This window comes from Teleopsis dalmanni, chromosome 1 (assembly GCF_002237135.1).
Source record: "Teleopsis dalmanni isolate 2A chromosome 1, ASM223713v2, whole genome shotgun sequence".
In the NCBI taxonomy this organism is placed as follows: Eukaryota; Metazoa; Arthropoda; class Insecta; order Diptera; family Diopsidae; genus Teleopsis; species Teleopsis dalmanni.
Window position 1 is genome coordinate 121,926,373 of NC_051846.1, and position 13,645 is coordinate 121,940,017.

The following is a 13,645-nucleotide window of genomic DNA, read 5'->3' on the forward strand; positions in this document are numbered from 1 at the left end:
TAAAATGGAAGAAATAAGGTGGAAGATGTTTTGTTTTTTATCAGTTATAATTTTAAGTAATGGTAACTTGCTTGAGTCTTTAGCAATTTTATCAGTTTTCTCATTACATATTATATCAGCATGATCAGAGATCTACGTGACTTTAATTTTGTACTATATCCAATAAGAAGGCAGCTGCTACTTCTTATTAAAGTCCTATTGTTTAAGAAATTTATAATTTTTTTTATTTCGTAGGAAATGTTAAACAATATTTTAAGTATTAGTTGGACCAAAAAAGTAATTGTTTCGCATTAAATTAGAGATACTCAAACGAAATTGTGTACAGTACAACCTCAAGTAATGCAACTGTTAGTTATCACATCTCTTCGATTACTGCAACTTTTGAAATTTTAACTTTATTACCTTAAATATGGCAACTTTTAAAATTTACTTTGGTATTCAAAAAGTAGCAATGTAATAAATATTTAAAAATTTTTCTTCTTGAAGTTGTGACCGATAATGCTACTTACCAGTAAAACTTGGATGAGGGGACAATGAAGTTATATTTGACATCGATTCATATTGGTAAGCTACACTATGCGACAGTAAAGACACTTAACATATACATATAATGATTTCAAGTATATAAACCATTTAATTAGACTATGTAATGAAGCCTCAAGTTTTTTAGGCTGAATTTTGGCTACTAGCAGACCATGTCAACTAATTGTAAGTCACATTAAAGGAGATATTGTGTTGTCAATTTTATTGACAGCCAAGCTTCAATTAAAGCACTTTAAACCTTCATCATAAAATTAAAGCTAGTTAAAGAATGTAGAGAGGTAATTGGCGAGCTAAAGGGGGAAGCTGACATCAGTCTTATTTGGTTCTTGGACATAAAAACATTAAAGAAAATTCAGAAGCAGACGAATTGGATCACCTTGGTGTTTGCTAAAATGTATGCTTTTCTTAGATATCATTAAGAAAAGTACTCACTTCTGATTTTTTCATCTTACTAGTATTGTAATAATGTGATGATGTAGGTCATGTGTAACTTTCCGGTTCACAGGTTTACCATATAACAATATCAGATTATGAAAACACGTTAAAAGGAACCGCGTGAATATTGCAAGGCTTATTGCAGTTCGTTCTGTTCAAAGGTGTGTAGGAATCCACTCAGAGAGAGTATACATTCCCTTTCAAACTCACTGCATAAGTTGTTGAAACTTATAGAACGAAGAAGCCATTAAACATATACACTATGAATGCCCAGTTTTGGCATTGAGAAGAACAGGTTTTTAAGAAAGTACTTTTTTGACAGTTTGTCAGACTGTTCATATGTAAGGATGAAAGATCTGTTAAAATATCTAAATTTATCTGAATTTGCGAGGAATGTGGTCATAAAACGGCGAAAAATCGTTAATTGCGGTTAGCAGAATGACATCTGTGGACCTACCGCTACAACCAATTAACCTGTTAAAATTTGATTCTTTTTATTATTTCGTGTTTAAAGTATTGGAGGCTCTTTATAAATTAAACTTGATTATTGCAACCTGAATTCTATTAGCTGCACTCTCCGATATTGTGCTGTACTTATGTATATATGTATGTGTAAGTAATAACTTTATCTGTACATGTAAATAAAAACATATTGAATATTAAATTATTAAAAAAAATATATACATATATGAATTTTTATTTTAATGCAAACAAATAATTTATGAAGAAAATTAAATTAAACAATTCGAAATCAGTTTCCTATCATTTGCGAAAAAAATTGTTTTTTCTTTATTTAACTTGAAACTCCATTAGTAAAATGCTGTGCTGATGTTACATGCTTTAAATTATTAGTTTGATGGGAGCGATTGCCTGCGATATCCAAGTGAAGCCCTGAAATAAAATTTCAATTACATTTTTACTATAGCCAACTTTGTAAACTTAAAAATAGCCTCAGTCTGTGCAAATTTTCACATTAATTAAAAAGACCCCCTCACCGCTGTTTCCCTTTTATAGCCAACTGTTCGGATGCTATTTTGATGACATATTGAAGAAAAACGACAGATTTAGCTGATACAAAATATACACATTCACACACTCATCCATGTACATATCAACACATCAATACAGTCCATGCATGATAAGAGTGTGTGTGTGTGTGTTTATGTGTTTTGTGTAATTTGGGTAAATAAACAGACATAAATCGCAAAGTAGCCTCTTGTGTGTGGTTCTCTGTTTTGGCGATGTTGCAAAACAGAAAACCGCCGCCATTGATGTTCTTTTTCTCTCAGCATTCCACCTTATTCCCACTTTTTTCGACTTTTTCCACTTTTTTGCACTTTTTTCTTTGTAAAGTAAAGAAACACAAAAGGAAAAATGCAATACAAACAACAACTGAAAGTGTAGTAAATAAATAATTTTCAATTCGTTAAAAGGAAAGCAGCACCGAGCAAAAATTTTATATAAAAGCTAATTTTAGCTGGCAAAGAGTGCATAAAAATTTATTGACAATTATTTTTTTATTTTTGTTTTTGCTTTTGCTTTGCAGTGTTTTATTTTATTGACGTTGGTACTAATTTCGTCCGTTTGATACGTACACGCTTCCAAGTGAATATCTTAGTTGCTTTTGGGTTTTTCAAATCTAATGACGATTTTAATTAAGGTTTTGCAGTTTTTGTCCCAAAAAGAACTTCGGCCAATTGTTAAGGATGGAACTTTTATTTAAGTTTTGTTTTAATGCAGTACTGTTTTAAATTTGATTGAAAAGCGTCAAAAGATTTGAACCCAAATGGGTGCTGGTGCGGGGTGCAAGATACTGTATTATGTCGCCATTCCCTGTAAAGACTTTAGTTGGTAATTGAAAATATAATGGGAAGTTTATTTACAAATTTCATTGGAAATTTGATTAACTTCAAAAGAATTTTTTTTGTCTTATTTCTTTCAGGTATTACCGACTTTACTAATTTTAAAGAATCAAAATTTTGACAAAGTTTATTAATGCAATTAAATATTTAATTAACTCGACTTTAACCTCAAAATTTCCCTAAAGGCTTTTTTTGCAAAGTTTTCCTATTTTAAACGATGCTTGTCTGCTCGAAATATAATATTAAAAGTATTAATATGATACCTCTGATATGATATGATAACCTATGACAAGGATGAAAGTTAATATAGAAAAAAATTTCCCTGAAGAAAATATCTTGATAAAATAATTTGTTTAAATATAAATAATAAATTATAGTTTTTTTATTTTTATTTTAATGACCAATTAGCCCGCTCATAAATTATTATATAATATTTTTGGTCACAAAAAAACAAAAATAAAATATTTTAAAAAAAATTTCCTTTAAGTAAAAAGTCTGGGTAGTACAAAGTTTTTAATATATGAAAGCATTCAGAAGCATGTCAAAAAAATCTTATATATAAACTAGATAAACCGACAAACGTTGTTTTGCCTTATAAATTATTTCTAGTTTCTAGATAAATTCTAGTGTAGACAAAAAGTAACTTACTTATTATAAGTGTGTAAGTATGTGGTATATGCATGAAATAGGCATGGAGCGCTATGAACGAAAAGGAAAATAAAAATAACAAACGCCAAACAATATTATTTTTAAGTTATTATAGTTTATTTATTAAATTATTAATTTAAAATCAATAGATTTGTATGATACCAAGTTCCCTGGCAACAACTGTTGTATCTTCAAATTTAAATTGTCTTGGATTGACTGTAAATAATAATAATGATAATGGGCCAGTAACATTAACCAACAACAGTCGAAGATAAAAGCACTCAGTGTGTCTTGGATTAACTGTAAATAAGCGTTCGATTTAAATAAATTGAGACATGCATCAACTGGTGAAACTTGCTTGCGGGGCATCCATTTTTTTGTTTGAGACCATGTGAAATAGCGTGGTACTTGTGAATAGAGTAATGTTCTTGCAAAGGCACCAAAATCATCCGTACTATTACACAATTCAAAAAATGCAGTGAGTGTAGATTTAGGTGGATTTGTACCACGATCAATCACTGTCTCGTTCGTGAAAAATACACGCTGACCGTTTTCAAGATGGACGGCTAACTGAACAGCTGCTGGATCCCGTTCATGAATTAGAAAACCGAAGATACGCCAAGCAGCTTCATTGGAGCTGATGTACCGACCAATTTGGTAGAGCGTAATTTCACCGTTTTTGTTCATTGGAGGAGCATTTACATTAGTATTTTCTACTCTAAACACAGCCATATCACTGCCTTTATGGACATACTTATATATTTGATGCTCTTCACAGAACTGCAAAACTCAACATTTATATGAGCATTGTATGTCTTGCTTAGCAGAGGCGAATACGGCACCACCCGCCATTGTCCCCCATTATCGGGATTTCTTCGACGATATATTGGATATCCGTCGGTATTTGTTATAGTATCATTAGTGAAATCTTTAGAAAAATTTTTAGTACATTTTCCATCTGCCATGCAAGGCGAAGACGAAGAAACGAAGTGGATGTAAATGCTCGATGTACTTGTTGGCGTAGTTACATAAAATATTAAGAAAAAAATTTTTCTTTTTCAAAAATATAAACAAAATTTATGTCAAAAAAATAAAAAATTTTTTCTTAAAGCAATAAGGATATTTTTGCTGGGTAGGGACTCCCTAATCACTTTAGCGATATGAAAAATAGATAGTAGCCGATTCTCAGACCTTCTGAATACGCATATAAAATTTGGTAAAAATCGGTAAAGCCGTTTCGGAGGAGTACGGTAACTAACATTGTGACATGGAAATTTTTTATGTAAGACCGCAAACAGACATCGTTTGGCCTTGTGACTTATTGATGGTTGAATTAAATTGGCTTGTCTGTGAGAATCATTGGAATTCGTGGCAATAAAACTTTTTCGTTTCGGAACTTGCCATTCAAAATGGTCGATAATGTTTTTCATCAATTTTTTAATTACCAATCGCGTATTATTGTACTATTGTATTGTATGTGTACATCTGGAAATACGCGGTCAATGAGAGCATTTTGGGAATTAACGATAGTGCAGAAATTAGGGGGCAGTTTTATGAATTCAGTATTTTCATAGACAACAACTTTTCATATCATAGCAAGTTTTCTTTTTCAAAAATATAAAAAAATTTATGTCAAAAAAATAAAAAAATTTTTGTTAAAGCAATAAAGATATTTTTGCTGGATAGGGACACCCTAATCACTTTAGCGGTATGAAAAATAGATAGTAGCCGATTCTCAAACCTACTGAATACGCATATAAAATTTGGTAAAAATCGGTAAAGCCGTTTCGGAGGAGTACGGTAACTAACATTTTGACAATGTTAATTTTATATATAAGATTAATTTTGAAATACAAATAATAGCATAAACAACATAAACAAAAATGAAATATAAGAAAGTTCATTATTGTTATACTCTCTTAAAGCAACTTCTTTTACTCCAGAAAGGTGTCTCTATTTTATTTGCCAAAATTCATAAAGTGGAACCTGAATTTTTTTAATCCTAATTTCGTTCATTCTATATTAGTAATATATGATTTTTGATTTTCTAATATGTAGATTAAACGTTTCTACGTATCCTTCACATTATTGTACTGTACATAAAGGATATTTTGTGTTTTTAGATCGCTATATGAAAAGTCGAAGTCAATGAACCGCAGTTCGTCTGCTGTACATCTATTTATATTTTGACCATTTACTGGCAATATCGTGATAATGGCAATAAACTTTGCACCCGCCTTTATAAATTTAATTAATTGTAAGTTTAGTTATAAATTGTAATCTATTATTTCATTCTAATACGTCATTTGTAAAGTTTGATATGCCAATTGAAAAAAATTGTTAGGTCATATATGTCAGCAGAGTATTTCAAATTCACTCAATGTCTGGTTATTAAGCTATTAAACACAATAAGTATTTCCTATACTTAGATTAGGTAAGGTATTGTGTTGAAGTTCACATGTGCTTAAATAATTACCTGTTGTGATGCCCCGGACTATCGTTGTTTATACGCATACTAGAGGACAGCATATAAACAACTCCGAAAGACTTTATTCCCTCATTCAAGTGAAAATGAACAAACTTAACAAGTTTAAGAACAGTTGGAGGTTGAATTTTCTGACTATAACAGCTCTGTCTGGTCTTTAAGATAGTGTGTCCAAAGATTTAAATCTTCAATGATGAACACTGATACATGAGGTGAAGTACAGTTTCCTCATCATCGGCGGAACCACAACCCCGACAAAAGTTGTTATAGTATAGATCTAGTCTTATAGCATCTCTTTCAGGTATGTAGTAACCCATCAAGACCGATTCTGTAGTTCCAAGCAGGTTATGCCTTAATGGAAGCAGCTGACTTGTACGTTTCTTGTCCAGCTTGGCCCGGTCGATCTTGAAATCTGACAGATAGGTCCCTCTATAGAAGTTTGTTTAGTTATGTTCCGATATATTAATACTTTACTTAAGAATATCAGAGTAAAAAGTGCAAATGAGCTGTTAGTTGTTTATCCATATGCTTGCTATGGTAGAATATTCCTGTGAAAGTTTATTTATTTTGCGGATATTTATTTTGATAATTTATATTAGAATCTTTCTATTTTTCACATCTGTTTACTAAAATCTGATGTATTTTCTATAATGATATGTAAATAATTAACCAATGTTAATTAATGGTTTATTCCAAATTATTGATAATTAATTAGTAGTAATAAAGATGATTTTGTTTCATTAGTAAACTGTTTAAATTGTAAAAGCGAACCTTTAAGTTTGAAGGTCACTTTGTAGATCATTTACATACTGTTGAAGTTATATATGCCACATTCATCCACTTGTAATGATAACGACGTCAAGTGCAAGAACTGATAAGGGTGCAGATAATAATTAATAATTCTGTCAAAAATTAACATTTTGAGCAATCTCAGGTAAGAGTAAATATTGAAACATAAATTTGATAATATACATGAAAATTTTATTTAATACAGAAGAGTTGAATTTTCCGTTTACTACTTTTCTGGTCTTTACTTTATAATCTTCGAGAACAACTTAACTTTTGTGAATGGAACAACGGTGTTAGATGTGCTCGATTATCATCCAGAACCCATCTTCATTATCTACTTTTCTCTCATTTATGTGGCGCGCAAAATAATAGAATTGTTAAAAAGGTGTCAGATAGTAGTAACTGGGGTTTCATTAATTCCTGTGAATTGCCATATTAATTTGAAAACTCAATTGTTAACCACAGAATCTCATTCCAATTAAATTTATTCCATTGCAAAATAATATGGATTCATGCTACTTAAAAAATATGGATACTTTAGAATATTAAGTTTTTTATATAACATTTATTTTAAAATTACGACTTTTATGATTTTCTTTAATTTCTTGCTTTTAGTATAATTGTTTTGTATTTTCTTGGTAGTTTATCATATAATATAGTTATATATACAATTTTTATAAGCTTTGAGTTCTGTTTTACACAATTTTTTTACGCCTTCTATATAATTATATAATATACGAATACATAGTTTATATGGTTTACATTGATTACAACATTTTATATAGAAACATTGAATCTACATATTAGTGATCGGTAGCCATCCTTTATCACCTATCAAATATTTGAAGCTTGGTGTAAAACTGGTAAGGTAATATATTTATAATAGATAAAGATGGTAAGATTTTAATGAAATTTATTTTGTATTATATCAAACCCAGTAATAGCGTATAAAATGAAGAAGTGAAAGAATTTTCAAACATTGTGTTTTTTGATTAGAAAAATTTCCTCATTAAACAGTTCATAAACTCTAACTGCTTAAAATGATTGTGTTTATTTAACTGCGCACTGCCAAAAGCTTCAGACAACGAATGGCCACCCGAAGTAGTTTTTCATCTCAAGTAATGGTATGGGCTGCTGTGACCGCCGATGGATGCTTTCCAACCATTTTCATCGAGCCTGGCGTCAAAGTCAATGTGATTTATTATCGTGAAAATGTTTTGGAACTTGCTTTAGAGCCGTAGGCACGCAACAATATCGATCATGGACCATGGACATTCCAACAAGATTCGCTACCGGTATCGGTTTCATAAAGCTCGTGCGAAACAAGAATAGCTAAAACATCATTTTCCATATTTCATTTCGTTTACATAATGATTTTTGAATTCGCCAGAATTGCGATGATTTTCGAATTCGCAAATGCGATGGACTATTCTATCTGGATCTTTTTAAGAGCAAGGTGAGAACAAAAAAATATGCCAGTATGGATGCGCTGAAGAAAGCCATTGTTCAGGAATGAGCCAAAATACCGAGAGATCACATTTGTAAGGCATGCAACTTATTTTTAATCATTTGAAGGCCATCATAGTCAAGGCAAAAGGTGGCCACATCGAGCTAGAGTGAATGGATTCTAAAATTTTGATTATTTCCCCAAATGTTTGTAATTTGAATCAATCGCCTAACCCATTTTTAATAATAAAGTACAATATTATGTTTAAATATTAATTACAATAATTATTAATTATAATTTAATATCTATTTATGAAATTAATGGCAATAAGTTTTAAAGATAGAATAAAATAATTGTGATATATATTTGACTAAGCTTTGTTTAGTAATATTGAAAAACAAACATAAATTAACTAAACCCGAAATACCAAACTAATTAGACCAACGTTATCTACTGCATTTCGGTGCAGTGTCTGAGAGAAAGAATCGCCTGAGAGTGACATTTATTATTTGTGCCGACAATCCGTAAATAATTTCATCACTAAGAATGATAAAGTTAAGCACCGAAACTGGTGGTGACGTTTATGAGGTTTCTCTAAAGGGTTTCTCAGATTACTTTTACATTTCCATTGCGTTGCGTTTAAGTGAATTGCAATCCATGCATCAATATATCAATACAGCAATACACCAGTTGGAGAATTTGTTGGTTGTCGGTATTGGCCTGGCAATTACCCATTTAATATGTTAAAAACCTCAATTCTTCTTTAATGCCAAAGTGCTTAAGTCACTTGTACGAGCACTGACAGTTCTCATGGCTCAGTAAATTGACACAATTGAACGCTGACATGGAAAATGTTTTTAAAAAAACATCACAGGAAAGTGCATTTCGATATTTTAAAACTTAAACCAACTCAGCTCAGCTCGGCTCGACACAATCCAACGCTCAAGTGAATAATTAATTCGTTATTTTGAATAAAGTTTATTCAATAAACAAAATCGATCCGCACTTCGAGTTCCTTTGTGCGGCAAAGTTTGCAAAGTACATTTGAGGACTCGTAATTAAAAATGTTCAATTTTCCGCTCGTTGTGTTTAATATGCAAATTACGAATTTCTAATTAAGTTTAAATTCGCAGATACATTTCAGTTTTGTGCTTCGCAGTGCTTTCCAACAGAGCGCAGAGTTTATTTTTCACATTTTGAGCATTGAAAACCGATTCAGGTAATACATTTACGACGACCCGAAATGTATATTTAATTTGTGTAATTAAGTAACCTAAAATCCCTAATATCATAATTTGTACGCAAATCCAAGTTCAGCTCTCGTATTTATTTACACTCGAAATTATGCGTTTAATGCCCAATTTCAATGGGCAAAAGCATCTTGTAATCCATACACAATTACTCTAATAGATGGCAACCTTTGCTGCGCCGGAGAAGGAGCTCAAAAATCCCTAATTAATATTGTATTCAATTTGTTCAAGTATAAAATTAATTTTAAATCACTTATAAGTACTCTGCGTACTCTGCATACTGCGTATTGCAAGAGTTTAATAATTGAAATGAGGGTCAGATTTGCTCGAATAAAGCTGAAGTAATGTGCATTATTCGGAAAATGTCCGCATAATAATTCCAAAAAGGATGAAATATTAATTTCTATTTCAAATTCATTGATTCTGCAATAATTCCAAGAACATTTAAATTATTAAAACCCAAACAATGGGGAAAAACTTTATTTTAACAAAATATTTGTAGAACAAAATGTAACACTGAAGAGACAAAAGTGAAGCCTGCATTCATAGATAAAGCACTAAAAATATTTTTGTTCATTAAAAAAAAATCTTTTTATAAATTTTTAAACTAATCTTACTATAAGTTTTAGAAATATTAAGAGCCAAAATTAATTTAACACATGATTTTCGTAGATAATTTGGTATTTTTATATTCAAACTAAATAAAATTCATGAATTTTGCGATCAAATAATAATAATGAAATTTTTTATACGAAATAAACGGGCTACATTTACAACACAATGCAATAAGACGATATTGTAAATGTCTTACGACATGACGTAAGCCTTTTGTCGTTGCCCTACAATAATTTGAATACAATTTAAATTTATTTTGAAAGGTTTCATCTATCTTAACTTCTTTACTTTAGCACTGCTCTCACATAACCAGCCAAAACAATCCCGAGTTTTCCCTCTAGAGCATCCTCATAATTTTCTGTAGAAAGTTTAGTCTTTTTGAATTTATGCACTATACACACATATATGCACTATATTTTTTTTGGCTATCTTATAATTTGGTATCTTATACTCATCTGACATTTGTTATCAAAAAAATATGATTAAACAATTTTTAAACTTATAACAGTTCTTCTTATAAAACAACATGATAGACACATCAGTGAAAGTGAATTGTTCTTTATTAGAAGTTTAAGAGTTATACAATCCAAAATACCCTTCTTCCCTTTTTGTCTTCCCTTTTTGCATACTAAACGAAAGAAGTGGGACTAATTTCCCCAGAAATCATAATTCACAATAAATTCTTAGTTTTTGAAACATCGATGCGTAATATGTTGGACACATCTGTTGAAGGGAATTGATTTTTATTACAAGTTTAAGAGTATATTATCCGTCGTTATACAATCCAAAATACCTTTCTTTCTTTGAATACTAAAAGAAAGAAGTGGGACTAATTCAGTTCAGAATAAATTCTTGGTTTTTGAAACATCGATGCGAAACATGTTGGACACATCAGTTGAAGCGAATTGATCTTTATTACAAGTTTAAGAGTAAAAATTCAAAAAAAATTTTGGTTTTTGAAAGATCGATGAGTTTTCGATATGCTAGTCAAAACACTAGTACATATAATTCTCTCATTGCTTGAAAATAAAATTATCGTCATTATATAAACATTCACAAAAATGAAGATGTATGATATGTTTATAATATATTATAATATATTATTATATAATATTAATTAATTAAGTACAAAAATCTCTCAGTATGTAAAGAAAAAATTTTTTTATCACCCAAACTTATTTAATAAAATGTCAACTATTTAACAATATCATTCCTCATGCGCTACTGGTAAAATATAGAGAAGTCTCTCCGAACGCACCCTTACCTATGGTATACTCCATAAGGCTATTAATTTAATAAATTTATTTTACTATAAATTAAAAGCATTGTTGACTTTTGTAAAATATCAATTCTTTATTAAAAAAGAAATATTGTGTTGTGTAATTTTTCATAAATAACTAGAGTTTGTGCCAACAATTAGTTGACATACCTTGAAAGCCGTACTTGCACCACACCACGTCACCTTCGACATCTTTGTTTTAAGTGTTGCCATCAGTTCATTCAATTTTAAATTCTGTTTTTGATATCAAAGAACCTCTCTTTAAATCAAAATTCAATTACTACGAATTCATTGAAGTTTGCCCACCTACGCTCTTCACACACCCACACTCACACACACCAGCACTAGAAACTGTGTCTGTTAATGAATACAAAAGCACTTTACACTCTGACTGGCATTTATTATTGAGTTGGGTCTACTTTAGAATGAACGAAAAATATAAAAAGTATATAAAAAAACTATTAAGAATGGCAGTTTAGCCTGAAATGTGTAAACCATGTTCTAGAATTTTTTGTGATTTTTGGTAAAAAATGAAACTACATAGGTCAACACAAAAAAGGGAAACCCTCAGTATATCCTATAAACATATATTTTTCTTCCTTGTTTTTATATACGACCTGTCAGCAGACATTCAGTAAATTAGATCTTATATAGTTAATTGACAGTTGTAGTATATGGGTCAGTCTTTTATAAGTGGAGGCGTATATTACACTATTCTATATACACATATGTTCTTTTGTAATTATTATTAAAATTTCTATAAATAAAATTTATAAGCTTTTTTGAGAACTTTATAATTACAAATGTACTTAAATATTTTTAATCTCTAATATCTGAATAGATCTTTAATAAAATTTGTAGAAAACACAGTCATATAAAGTAATACTTGAAGCATCTTAGACTTTGTGTTATAATTAATTTTGCATTAATTTTCTTTTTTAATTTCATAAATATTTTTTTTTTATGTTCAATTATAGGTGAAAAAAATTATTAATATTAATTAAAATTAAATTTAAAATAAAATTCAGAAACAATTTGGTTGTTATAATTATAATTATTGATGGGCTTTTTAGTTTTTGTTACCCATTTTACTTATAGTTTTTATTTTATTTCTTATATTTTAAAAAGATATTAATATTTATTAGTTTTGTGATTTGTTATTAGTATATTGCTATGTTTAAAATATATTTTAAAATAAATCATAAAATTAATTTGGAAAACGTTTTCACGCAAAAAGTAAAAGTACCTTTGAAGTTAATGTCAGCTGATTGCTGGTACTCAAACCTTAAAATTACGTTGAAGGTTTTTAAGCAATGTTTAAAAACAAATTTTCATTAAACTGTTTTTAATTAGATAAAAATTTTTTATGCAAAACTCATTTGAAGGTATCTACACTAAATTAAAATTAGTTTTAAGCGCCTTAACGCAATATTGAACTCTTACTTAAATGGAGTAAATATATTATATATTTGTTATTAATTTTTTAATTAAATATAATATTTAATTATAAGTTATTATAATGCATTATAATGTTTTTACTAGTTAAATTTAGTTTTCAACTTTTGTGTTATTTTATTATTTTTCATTAATTTCAAAATTCGAATAATAATATTTTTCTAGTATTTTGTAATACTTTATTATTACATTTTTTTACAAGTTCTAATTTTTCACTTTTATGCAAAACTCATTTTAAGTATCTTCACGAACTTCAAATGTTTTTTAAGAGCATTCCAACAATTTTTTTACTCACTTCGATGGAATATATATAATATAAATTTGTTATTAATTATTTAATTGACTGTAATAATTAATTATAATGCATTATAATGTTTATATTATTGAAATTGAGTTTTCAATTTTTATATTATTTTATTTTATTATTTTTAACTAATCTCAAAATTCACATAATATTTTTCTGGTATTTTCTAGTACTTTTCTAGTATTTTCTCATAGAGTTGTAAAGTTCATATATATTTCTAATAGTTTTCTATTATTACATTTTTTACAAGTTGTCATTTATCAACACACTTCGTTTTCATAAGCTTTATATATAAATTAAAACCAAAATAAAAGGGCTTCTTAGTGCTCTGAAACCCTTAATATATTTGGCGTGACATACTTTTAGGCTGCACTTAAAGCAAATCCAGTAAATATTTTTCATGCCCAATATTGATTTTAACTGTGCACATTTCTCTGCTTGTTTATGTTGCAACCTGACAAAAGTTAAAATTTAAACCCTTCTGTCAATCTTAATTCCTAATATCGAAAAATAGTAGATTGACTGAAATTCGA